Genomic DNA, 7,901 nt, shown 5'->3' with positions numbered 1-7,901 from the left:
GAGAACAAGTTTCCAACACATGAACTTTTGGGGACACATTCAAACCATAGTAGCATGGTTTGTATCTTTAGTGCTACAATAGTGTGAATGTTGTATTAAAAGAAATAAGGGACTTTTCTCCAATAGTTGGGTCTTTAAAATGAGTTAGTATTTTGAGATTCATTTGATTGCATTTATAAAAAATTTATTAATAAAAATCAGTGTTTCACAGTTTTGAGACTTATTCTCACTTTAAATTGCTTGGCTAAGCAATAGGTCATACTTAATCAAGGAAGCTCAACTAACATTTTTTGGATAATGAACCAAAAGCATAAAAAATTCATATAGGAGATCATGCATCAGATATTTGCAGATGAAGAAAAAATTAATAAATATTTAGAACCCCACAAATTAATATAACACACCACAGTCTTCCATGCTAGTGCATATATATAGTTTTATATATATATAATGTATGTATAATATATATGTACATTCAATACCAACACAGAAATTATGCTATGATATAAAAGCAATAGAAAGAAACTGCAAATTTCAACTGATCTTTTTAATATTAAGTGCAAACAAATGCTACTTGAATATTTTTTCAGTATTAAAAAAGGTGAAAATAACTATTTTGTTGTTATTATGTTTAGAAACATCTGGTCATTCTCTTTTTTTAATAAGAAAATACAAAAAAATACAAAATGTAATTTTAACTGTCAGTTTCTGCTGCAGTAACATAATTTCAATACTCCTGTGGCTTAAAACAATACTTTTTTTAGTTATTATTCACATTACATGTGGGCTTGGGCTAACTATGGGTTGTACTGAGCTGGAATCAGGTTTAGGTTGTAGGTCAGGTTTGTGTATCTTCCAAAATATTTTCATTTTATGACTCAGAAGGAAGGAATAGCTTCTATTGGAGGCAGTTCTTTTTCCTGTCAGAAGGCATATATGAAAGAAAGACCAAGCCAAATACTGCAATAGCATGGGAAGCTTCTGTGCAGATACGTTAAATATTATGTCCACTCACATCTCACTGGCCAAAGGCTGTCGCATGACAAGCCCCAAATCTGTAGGCTGGGGAACTAAACTAGGCATGGCTAAATTGGCAAGAGAGCAAATAATTATGAGCAAATAAAATCTACTGCAGGAAGGCGTTCATGGTGCATGGAATAAAGATAGTAAAACTCTTAGCTAAAAATTGTGTAACGATTGGACTAACAGTACACTGATTAACTTTGAGCATCAAAGGTCACTGTCCTCTTTTCTCACCTACATTACCATATTTCTGTCATATTAATCTCACTGTTACTCTCTTCACGAAATGTCTCCTAAAAAATTTCTCAGAAAAACAATCAGATTTTGCATTGCTTTAAACTATGGATAGTTTAATGCAGATAAGAACTATATTTATATTGTGCCACTATTTGAATTATATTGAGATTTTTAATCCTCTTTCCAAAACACGTGCAAGGCATTTGTAGAAATCAATCAGTCTATTTGGAGAGCAGGGCTTTTGCGGATCATGGAAAAGTTAGGTTGGAAAAATGGGTCTGAGCCTGATTGTGTAGGTTTTTTAGTATTAGTTTAGCTATTAATTTGCAAATAGCAAAACTAAAATAATCCCATTTCATCCTCATTCTAATAGTTTACTGGGTTTTAATTCAGAAAGTGAAATAAAAGTTAACCTAGCCACAAGCCTTTTCTGTTATTCAAATCCTACCGTAATCCTTTCTCAAGGCTCTGTTAAAATTCTACCTAGATCATGAAAGCTGCCTCCAGGCCTCAGTCATCTCTTTATTATTTTATTTTATTATTATTATTTTTCGAGACGGAGTCTTGCTCTTTCGCCCAGGCTGGAATGCAGGGGCGCGATCTCGGCTCACTGCGAGCTCCGCCTCCCGTGTTCACGCCATTCTCCTGCCTCAGTCTCCCAAGTAGCTGGGACTACAGGCGCCTGCCACCACGCCCAGCTAATTTTTTTGTATTTTTAGTAGAAACGGGGTTTCACCGCGTTAGCCAGGATGGTCACGATCTCCTGACCTCATGATCCGCCTGCCTCGGCCTCCCATAGCGCTGGGATTACAGGCGTGAGCCACCATGCCGGGCCCCAATCTGTTTATTTTTCTAGAATCCAAGACATTAGGCTTTTTAGTCCAAAAATTATGCTTTAGTCATTAAATGGATAAAAGAAAAAAAGTTTGAAAGGCTAAGAAAAATTATGAAGTTATGTGTCTGAAGCCGTGCTTGACCTTCTGTTCACCTACTCTGAGTATATTTAGGAAAAAAAAAATTCCATTTTAACTTACTCATTGTTTTGGATGCCAGTATTTTAATAGTTTCACCAAAATATTAGGTGACATAATTATATTTATTTATATATGTTTATATATATTTCATATGTGTGTGATGTATACATATACGTACACATGAAATATATGCTATATACACACACATATATGCCATATATGTAATGTATACAAATATATGGCATATATACCAACATGTTATATATTAATTTCATTTGGAATGGTAAAGGGGAATTATGAAATATTTACAAAATACGTCATTGAGTCTGATAAGGCTGGATACTATTGTACTAAAAATGGCACATTTGTACATAGGGGGATAAATTTAGAAACATCATTGTGGCATCAAGATCGAGGATGGGCTGCAAGATACTGAGACCTGAGACAAAAAGCAAAAATAATGAGAGCCTGAGGTAGGTAACTTTTATACATTTTAGAAATTGAAAATCATGTAAAGTTTTATTTGAAAGGAATGCCACTGCTAAGAAGGTTGAAAATCGTATTTAAAAATAAGTTTTAACAAATGGTTAAAGTTTCTAAGAAAATTTTAAAAAGTAGAAAAATGAAAAAAGTCATTTATGATACCTCACACCTGGTAAACTTTTACCATAAATATTTTTGTTAAATTTCATTTCTGTAAAATGTGTAGGCATTTAACACTATCTTCAGAAATGACTTTTGAAGTAAGATACATACCTCCACACGGCGCCTCCTCCAACAAAATCAAATGAAGCAGAAGATTCTAATATAAAGCATAAAGTCTTCCCATCCCCTGTCCCAATGCCTAGAGACAATTACTTTTTACTGTTTTTATTCTTGTTGACAGGATAGCATCAAATATTTGTAATTCCAATTGATACGGGACCTCTTGGTCTATTCACCACATAATGGAAGTGTGTATGTGTGTGTAGGTAAAATTGACATACAATAAATTACACATTTTTGAAAGTACAATTTGATGTTTTCATATATGAGTAGAACCATGAAACTACCACCACAACCAAGATGAACAATTTCATCACCCAGGAACTTTTCTTTTTCATCTCTTTTCCCTCCCTTCCTGCTCTTCCTCATCCTGTACCTCTCCTTAAGCAATCATTGATCTGCTTTCTGTTGCTATAGGTTAATTTACACTTTCTAGAATTTTATATTAATGGAATCACACAGTGTGCACTCTTTTTATTTGCCTTCTTTCATTCAGCATAATTATTTTGATATTTAACAGATTGCTGTGTATACCAACAGTGGATTCCTTGTTATTGCTCGGGAGTGTTTTGTAGTCTGGATAGCCTACAATTTATTTATCCACTTACTTACTAACGGACATTTAGGTTATATAAAGTTTTTGGCTATTACTTATAAAACAGCTATGAAAATTTGTAGTTAATTCTTTGTATAGATGTGTGCTGATTTAATTTCTCTTTTATAAATAGGAGTGGAAGGGTTGTGTTATAAGAAAAATGTATATGTTCATGTACATGCACAGAAAATATCTAGAAGGATACACATCAGATGGTTTATGGAGCTATAGCTAGCAACAAGAAGCGTAAGGAAAGGAAAAAAGGGGGCTTAGACTATGCTTTTTGTTGTTGTTGTTGAGACGGAGTCTCGCTCTGTCGCCCAGGCTGGAGTGCAGTGGCGCAATCTCAGCTCACTGCAAGCTCCGCCTCCCGGGTTCACGGCCATTCTCCTGCCTCAGCCTCCCGAGTAGCTGGGACTACAGGCGCCTGCCACCACGCCCGGCTGATTTTTTGTATTTTTAGTAGAGACGGGGTTTTACCGTGTTAGCCAGGATGGTCTCCATCTCCTGACCTCATTATCTGCCCGCCTCGGCCCTCCAAAGTTCTGGGATTACAGGCGTGAGCCACCGCACCTGGCCTATTTTTTGTTTTTATCTATATTGTTTGAAATGTTTAAGATAATATGTTCATGTATTTCTTTTGGAAAAAATTTTCCCAATATTATTGAATTCTTGTAGAAAAAAATAACTTTTTAATGCAAGACTGAAATTTCTAGTCTTCAGCTCCTTTCCCCTGCATTGAGGTAGCTCTTTAAATTACAAGATTTTAGACAGGATTTTTAATTAAGTTGAGATTTCATAAGAAAACATTTTTAGTGTTAGAGCAGAATGAGCTTCCAGGTTTTGCATATGTAATTTTGTGTATGTGTGTATGTACATGCATATGTATGTGGATTGGAATGCAATTAAAATTTTTTTTTCAAGCATAATTTAGGGAAATCAGTCTGCAAAGATAGAAGCTTGAAGAGCACACTTGCTGTTTAGAGGAATAAGGATAACCCATGTATTTATCTTTAAATTATGCTCATCTCATTAAATTAAACTGCTTTATACATGCCAATAAAATGTCAGGTATGGCTAAAATAAGATAGGACAGATAGAGGAAATAGTCCTATTTTCAAATTGTACACCTGTTTTAATTGGAGAAGGAAAGGACTTTTCAATTATTTAGAGAAAACCTCTGAAAACAGGGATTCACAGCATGGTAGTCATTGAGTATAAATTCTCAAAAAGCCACAGCTCATTCTGACCACCAAGCCTTCTAAAAGCAAAGTGCAAGTAAATGTAACTATAACATATTTCTAGAGCAATTTCCTAGAGGCAGTGGGATATGAGTCTGGGGGGTTCCACTGTTAGATCTTTTACTTAGTTTGTGACCACTTAATATTAGTTTTATTTTTTAAAGAAGGGATAAATAATAAATTCTGATGGGTCATGAGAATTATATGCATACAGTAACAAGACAAGAACAGAAAACCAAACACTGCATGTTCTCACTTATAAGTGGGAGCCGAACAGTGAGAACATGTGGACACAGGGAGGGGAACAATACACACTGGGGCCTGTAGGGGGATGTAGGCAGAGGGAGAGCATCAGGATAAGTAGTTAATACTGCTGGGCTTAATACTTAGGTGATGGGTTGATAGGTACAGCAAACCACCATGGCACACGTTTACTTATGTAACAAACCTGCAGGTGTCCTGCATGTGTATCCTGGAACTTAAAATAAAATAATCTGTATATATATATAAAATAAGTTAAATGAGAAAAAATACATAAAGTATATCTAATGCTTAACATCATAAATAACAGCAAATATTTAGGATTGCCAGATTTCCTGAACTTAAAGTAATCACAAGTATTTCTGGATTCCTAGAATATTCCAGGGAAAAGCTAAATACTCCAAGTCGCCATCTACTGCACCTCTGGCCCCAAATGTTTCTGTCCATATTGGATGAGTTCCAAAACGAATTTCAGTATGAGAGGTAGCATGATGCAATAGTTAGGAACCTGATTAGGTCCTAAACCTGAACTTGCCACTAAATAGTGTGTGAGTTGGATCAATATTTACCCTCATGACTAGTTTCCTCATCTACTTCCCCCATTTGAGGATTGTGAAGATTCACTAAGTTAATATGTGCTGCTGATGTTTAGGACAGTGCCAAGCTCATTGTAAGAGCAATACAATGTTTGCTGTTACTTGCAGTTTTTACCAAAATTGAACCATGCTATTATTGTTGCAGTGCCTCACTATGGAAGGAGAAAAAACCATTTTTTTCTGCCTCTACCACATATACTGTGAGCATTACTCTAACATCCTGATCCCCAAATAGAGTACATTGTCCTTTTAAGGATACAGAGAGGACTTTTGCGTGACAATCCATCTCCAAGTAACTTCATGCATCCCCTTTCTCCCGAGGAATTAGACACGAATCAGCAGGGTCAGTCTTTCCCTTTAAGTATTGTGTAACGGACAAACTCAGCTGCCTATTTGTCTCTATCCCAAATGGTATGGGAACTGGGGATGTGGTTTCTTTTTTTTTTTTTAAGACTAGGTCTGGTTTTGTTGCTCAAGATGGAGTGCAGTGGCACAATCTCTGCTCACTGCAACCTCTGCCGCTTGTTTTCAAGTCATCCTCCTAACTCAGCCTCCTGAATAGCTGGGACTACAGGTGCGCATCATCACGCTGGGCTATTTTTTTTATTTAATTTTTTTTGTTGAGATGGGGTTTTGCCATGTTGTCCAGGCTGGTCTCGATTCCTGGGCTCAAGCGATCCACCCATCTCAGCCTCCCAAAGTGTTGGGATTACAGGCATGAGCCAGAGTGCCCAGCCACATCTTTCAAGATAACTATAAAATGTGTACAAGCATGAAATATCAAGCATTGGGAAAAAATATTAATTTATGACAACCTTCCAGACTACCTGCCAGAATATTGCCCATACTTAGTGAGCATGGTTTCCAGATATTGGGAACATAATTATACAAAAAATTATTCCTTGTTTATAGGAAATGCAAATATAGCTGAGCATCTTTCTATTCACTAAATCTGTCAATCTTTTTGGGAGAGTGAGAGATGCAGTTTTATGGGATCACTCAGCCATAGAAGTTTAACTGAATATAAATATACCTTGTGAAATGGGCTCTTCAAGAACTTCAGTGTCCCCAGGTAAACTGTGCTGGATTCCTATTGTATTAGCTTTTGCCAAAACGATATAAAGTGAGCTTGAAATGTTCTTAAATTTGGCAAACTCAACTTTTGGAGGCTTTTTAGGTGTCTATAAAAGAATAGAAGAAAAATTCTTTTAATAGAATCTTTAAGTTTCACCAAAATCTGTCTTGCAAATGCCCCCATTAGCAGCAAAAGCTCTGTTCCCCTTCAGGTGATTAATATCACATTCCCTTTTACGCCTTCACATGCTCATTCAACACAGGACTTGAATTTTATTTATGACTTCTTGCTTTTTTAATAGTGATGCAGAATATCTAGTTAAGAAAAAAGAATCAAATAAGAAAACCAAAAAACTTTAATTTTCTCCAGCCTGTCGACAGAGTGAGATTCTGTCAAAAAAAAAAAAAAAAAAAAAAAAAAAAAAAAAAAAAGAAAAAAAAAAGGAGAAGAAGGAGAAAATAGATCTGGGTGGAGAGCTAGTAATCTCTGTCCCATAATCTTAGGTCTCTGACAGTACTAGTTGCCACAGCCTGTACCTTCAGGGAGCCGCCCAGTGGATTAGTTTTACCATTTCCTCTCAATTCTCAAACATCACACAAAATATAAGGAATATATCCATATATTTCTTTAATTCATAGTGTCACTCTTATTCTCAGAATACTGGTTCTTTTGCTACCATTGGCCATTTACTTACTTCTGTTTTCTCTTCCAACAATTCCCACCAAGCCAGGCACAGTAATTATCAATACATATTTTTTTGTTGTTGTTGAAATAGAGAGAATCTACCTTATGTGATTCCAGTTCCACTATAAACATATATTCTTTTATCTGTCATTTATTTGCTTTAACTGGAAAGTGGCATTTTCTTGAAGAGACTAATTCTTTGTGGCTCCTTTGAATGGGAGCTACTTATTCTCCATGTTGCAGGTTGGACAGGACAAGGAAGTGTTGTGCTTATTTAATTGTTTCCACTTTGCCTTAGTGAAAATATGGCAGGAGATTTGTGATGGCTCCTTCAAGTCTCATGCCATCTGTGTGTATCTCTATGAATCATCACTGTCATCTTTTGAACTCAGCATGCCCATATTAACTTAGGAATTTAGCACCTTGTTGATATTCCTTTTCTATTGCTTA

Source organism: Pan troglodytes, chromosome 5 (assembly GCF_028858775.2).
Source record: "Pan troglodytes isolate AG18354 chromosome 5, NHGRI_mPanTro3-v2.0_pri, whole genome shotgun sequence".
In the NCBI taxonomy this organism is placed as follows: domain Eukaryota; kingdom Metazoa; phylum Chordata; class Mammalia; order Primates; family Hominidae; genus Pan; species Pan troglodytes.
The sequence above is the reverse complement of the archived record's forward strand: the minus strand, read 5'-3'. Positions refer to the sequence as shown.